Below are 6,000 nucleotides of genomic sequence, written 5' to 3' on the forward strand. Positions count from 1 at the left end.
ACAGGGACACTTGGCCTGGATGAGGGTATAGAGAGGAGAGAGAGAGAACTTAGGAAGGGGCCAGAAAGATATCTTGTTTCCAGAAGGAGGGGCAGGTGCTGCCAAATCATCCCCTTTCCCGCCATGTAGCTCTCAATCATAACTTCTCTCCATCCAAGATCAGGCAAGGAACATTCTAGGGGATTTCCAAATGTATCATTCCCAAGGTCAGGTCAGGTACAGAGGCCATAGGGGCAGGGTCCTGGGCAGGCAGTCTGACATGAGAACCCAAACAGCGGGAAGGGAAGCCACTGCGTGCAGTAAATAATATTGGCAGCTGGAATATCTCAGAGAAGATGAAGAGTACAGTGTGAGAGGCCCAAGCAGAACCACACACAAAGACAGATGAACACAAGCACTCAGCCACCCAGACAGTGCAGAGAAAGACACAAAGCCAACCATGCCACTCACAAACTAATTCAGAGTGTTCACAAACAGGCCCAGGCAATGCAGTTACGCAGACTCATGAACAATCGGAGACATGCTCAAGCAGACACACACACACATACACACACGCATCTCATCTCATGGACCCACAGTCACAAACGCAGTCCAAATCCAGGCTTCCTTCCAAACCCCTCTCCTCCATAAAGCCCCTAACCCACCCCAGCTCAGGCCACTTTCTCATCTCTAAACTCTAGTTTGTGACTCTGTCTTGTGATTTGTCCTTTAATAGCACAGTCTTGGATTCCATTGCAGGTCCTTGGAAAACACAACTTGACTCTGTGCCTTTAAGGAACTGTCAAGGTCAAAATATGAGTCCACTGCACACTTCACCTACACACCCATCACCATGACAGCCCTTATTGCTCTTCCAATCAATCAGGGTGCTGACCCCTAGAATCTGACAAAGACACAAGAGAAGAATGGGATAGACACGCCTAGGCAGGGTTACCCTCAGGAACCATGAAAAACCATGCTCTCCTTTTCTGGGAAAGAATACCTCACACAAGCCATGACCACATATGCAGCTTTAGCTTCACCCATAAACCTCAACTCCAATACCCAATTTCAGCCCCAATTCCAAAAACAACTCCGAGTCCCAGCTGCTTCAGTGGAACGAGGACAACTTTCCCTCTGCAATGTGACATTGGAGCTGGTGTAGTAGTACACCAAGGGTCACCGCCTGGTATACTGTTATCATACTGGAGTGCTGATTCAAGTTCTGAATGCTCTTTTCTGATCTAGCTCTCTACCTATGTGCCTTGGGAAGTAGCGAAGATGACCCAAGCACTTGGATCTCTGTCATCCACTTGGAAGACTGATAGAGTTAGGGGCTGATGGCTTTGTCCTAGGTGTCGTTTGTAGCCATTTGAGGAGTGAACTAGAATGGAAGATCTCAATCTCTCCATGTCTATAGCTCTGATTTCAAATAAATAAATAATTTTTAAAATCTTATAGACATATCTCTAAGCAACAGTCCACTAATACAATAGGTCATAATTCTGTATATTGTTTTTAAAAGATTTATTTTTATTATAAAGGCAAAGGAGAGAGAGAAAAAGATCTTCCATCTTCTGGGTCGTTCTCCAAATGGCTGCAATGACTAGGGCTGAGCCAATACCAAGACACAGGAACTTCTTCTGGGTCTCCCGTGTAGGTGCAGAGGCCCAAGTGCTTGAACCATCCTCTAGTGTATTTTTCAGGTGCATTAGCACAGAGCTGGATGGGTAGTGGAACAGCTAGGACAGGAACCAAGCCCAATTAGGATGCCAGAACCACAAACAGAGGCTTAGCCTATTATGCCATGGCACTGAACTCTTGTATACTGTTTATAAAGTTTTTTAAAAAGCAATATTGATGGGTATTAACTGAAAATGTTTACAGGACCCAAAAGAGTGTTGACATAGAACGTGATAGTCCGCTCTCCCAGACCTAGCTCTCTATTTTCCTTAGCTGAACCATAGCTGCAAGAGTCAAACTCCACAGGCATGGAGGATCCAGAAGATAGCCAATACCAGACAAATACCATGCATTACACCCAAGCCTAAATCCATATACATTTATCTTTGGCACTCAGCTGGGAATCCAAGAGCGCCAAAGCGTCCAGACCTTTTGACCCCCGTTGGACACACAGGCTATGGGACCTAACCCACCCCAAACTCTATTCCAGGACTAGCCCAACCCCTAAGCCAAAATTCCCGCTATACCCCTCCCCAACCCTTGCCTTGTGCCAAGCTCAAAGCATCTGCTGCCTGAAACCCCCCCACCAGGCAGACAGACAAGCCCAGGGCCGAGGGAATGTGGCCCTTTCCAATGTGGGGATTTCCAGACTCTTGCAACACCCATACCTAGGGTGTCCATCCCACAACTGGCCCAGGTGCTTGCCCTAAAGAAGCAAACAGTCTGCTGACAGAAAAAATATTTCCAAAGTCTAAATCATGATAGCGCGTATCGTGAGAGAGCTCAAGTCAGCCTCATCCACAAATGCCAGTGCAGTGCCTCTCCACTGTCCCCACCCCGAGGTTGTCACATAGCACCTAAGCTCCACCAGGCCATCAACAAGTCAAAACCTTCACCCCTAGGACTCAAACTCAATCACAGATGTATACCCACCCATGTTGTGGTGCCACTTTCCCTATGTCTATATTCAGCCTAGCCTGAGGGCCAAAAGGGGCCTTAGTTTAGGCCTACAAACTCTATAATCCTCTACTGAGGATAAGGTTCAGAGTGGGAGAACTAGACCAGCAGAGCAGCAGTTGAGCTCCGCAGGCAGTCTGTGTAGCCCCTCTGAGGTTGCTCTATCACTGCAATGTCAAGTTTAAGCACAGTCTCCTTTCCTGAAGCAGGAAATCCAAGTTTGAGATCCAAGAGAACTGCAGCCACCATCTCATGGGAGTCAGAGGACCCTGGGGACACAAAGAGGATCACAGTACTTGGAGTACAGACATCCCTCCATGGTCTCTGAATAGCAAAAGCACAGGGAAGTCCCAAGGGAACAAACAGGCCCTCATGGCTCTCCCAGCCCGGGTCCACCAAGAGCTTGTAATTACTGGGCAGCTTCTAGGTACAAAGTACAGACTCCAAGGCTCCTTCCTGATGTTCTTTGTCAGTGGTCCAGAATTGCGCCTCTAATTTCATATTTTTTTAAAGATTTATTTATTTTTATTAGAAAGGCGGATATACATAGAGGAGGAGAGACAGAGAGGAAGATCTTCCATCCAATGATTCACTCCCCAAGTGAGCCGCAACGGCCGGTGCTGAGCCGATCCGAAGCCAGGAACCTGGAACCTCCTCCAGGTCTCCCACATGGGTGCAGGGTCCCAACGCCTCGGGCCGTCCTCAACTGCTTTCCCAGGCCACAAGCAGGGAGCTGGATGGGAAGTGGAGCTGCCGGGATTAGAACTGGCCTCCATAGGGGATCCCGGCGTGTTCAGGGCGAGGACTTTAGCCACTAGGCCACGCCACCGGGCTCTAATTTCATATTCTTAACTGGGTTCCCAGGTGATTCTGAAATGTAGCTGAATTTGGAAACAATCTAATACATTGTGATTCTGGAATCATCTACACCACTCCCCTCAAAACCCTTGGTATTCCACCTTTCCACAGAGACAAGCGTGCAAGAAATGGGACTCTGCCATCAAACTAGGTATAGCAACCAGAAATATTACCTTCCTGTTGTGTCTGGTCCTACACCAGCAGTGCTAGCCTCTTATTGGTAAGGGACTCTATGCCCTGCTTAAGACTTAGGCTGCTGGCTCCCACTGGTTGATGTAAGGGCCAAGTACATGCCGGGCAGAACCAGGCTAGACTGCAACACCCACTGGTTCCAGTGCAAGTCGGGACTGAAAACAGAACCAACTCAGCAATTGCAACCACCAGCTGACCAGGGCTATGGACTGTGCTGGGCCCTGTGCTTGCTAGAACATACAAGAATCTGGTCTGGGAATACCTCAAAGTTTCTTTGGAGATCTCCCCAATCGAACTGCTGGACTCAGACCCCTAGCCAAGAAAAGACAGAGGACAGAACAAGTCAATCAACCACCTCAGCTATATATTGGCAGCGAATACGGGGGGAATGAAGACTCTACGATGGACTGTGTCAATCAATGGATTCTGCAATGACCTCATCGAGCTGGGAGTGGTGAAACTGGCAGTGATTCATAACTGGAGGACTATTAAAACCACTTGAGCAAGTATGCTCCACATCCGGGACTTGGGGTGGGTGGGAAACTAGGTGGGGTTTCTCCCTCAATATCCCCCTTTACCTCTGATACATGAAGGAAACAATATGGACATAATAGTCTTACCCACTTCCCTATACCCCCTGAACCTTTTTTTTTTTTTACCATAATTAACTATGTAAAAATTGTCAACAATATAATAAAAAAAAAAACTTAGGCTGCTGGAAAACCTCACATGCAAAGGCTTGGTCATCTGTCTTATGGCCACTCAAATCCTGTTCCCATCCTCCAAGGACCTGGAGGAAAACACTGTATCTCTTCTTTTCCTCCACAGCCGAGTGCCTGTCTCCAGTCCCTGTCTCCAGTCCCCGCCCCACGCCCCCGCATCCCATCTTCCCCGCCAGAGCAATGCCCCTCTGATAGGCCTGATATTTTTGTCATTACAGCATTCCCAGTCATGCTGTCCTGACTATGTATCTCCCAATTCTGGGTCCCTCCTCATCACCTTAAGGTTTCTCCTGCCCCTCAAGCTCCATCCTTCAGAAAACCTGGGTAAGCCTGCAGGTGAGTGATCTCTTGCTTTATTCAGCACTCTGGAAACCAGATGGATTTTCCGGTTTGAACCTAAGGGTTCACACCTATGAGGTCCCTACTCAGTGTCCTTTTTACAATTTATTTATTTTTAATCACAGAGAGAAATGGAAGCAGAGTCGGACAGAGTCCTTCCATCTTATGGTTTTATCTTTAAAAGATCTCAGTGGCTGAAGCTGGGCCAGCCCCTGGAGCCAGGAGCTTCTTCTGGGTCTCTGCACTCAGAGACCCAAAGACTTCATTCTCCACTGCTTTCCCAGGCCATTAGTAGGGAGCTGGATAGAAAGTGGAGCAGCCAAGTTCAAACCATCACCCACATGGGATGCCAGCATTACAGGTGGCGGCTATACCTGATAATACATCACTGCCAGCTCCCCAATCCACTGGATTCAGTTTTAAACAGAAATTCAAAGTCATGATTCGGTCATCCTTACACAGAACACATGAAAACACAGATAAAGTCTTTAAGATGTTAAAAATTAAATTACAAGGATTACAGCATACAAGATGACAGAATAAGAAGCTAGGAATAGAAGAAATAACGTGTGGTCAAGAAGACTAAGTCTTCTTGTGATGCCTGGATCCCAGTTCTGAGCATTGGATCCTCTGCTTCCAATCCAGCTCCCTGATAATGTACCTGGAAAGGCAACAGAAGATACTGTGGGTACTTGGGTCCCTGCACCCATGTGGGAGATCCAAATGGAGTTCCAAACTCCTAGTTTCACCTGGCTCAGTCCCAGTTGTCACAGTCATTTGGGGAGTGAACCAATGGATGGAAGATTTCTTTCTCTGTCCATTTCTCCTTCATGCTACCTTTCAAATAAATAAGCTTAAAAATTAGTAGTAGTAGTGATGGCAATAATAGTAACAGTAGAAATGTATACCATTTCTTCTTGGTGGAGGAGAGAAGGCTTTCTCAGGTCATGAAGTAACTGCAAAGGGAACAGAACATAAACCTCAGTGAATTCACACAAGAAAGAATAGGTATTTAGAAAGATAGCTTGGAGAAAAGCACAAATGGGTGACACAATCCTTCAGTCAACATCAGCAGCCTCTAAAGAACACAAAAATTAGATTTCCAGATACTATCCAGTTATCAATAAGAAATGACTATAGAAAGAACCGGAAAGAAGAGACCATTCACAGCCAAAAAAGACTCCGGCAGAGGCCCTCCCTAACAAGGTCCAGACATCGGATACACCAGATAAAGATAAATGTTTTTCAAAATTTATTTGAAAGGCAGAGC

The sequence above is a fragment of the Ochotona princeps genome, chromosome 14, assembly GCF_030435755.1.
Source record: "Ochotona princeps isolate mOchPri1 chromosome 14, mOchPri1.hap1, whole genome shotgun sequence".
NCBI lineage: Eukaryota > Metazoa > Chordata > Mammalia > Lagomorpha > Ochotonidae > Ochotona > Ochotona princeps.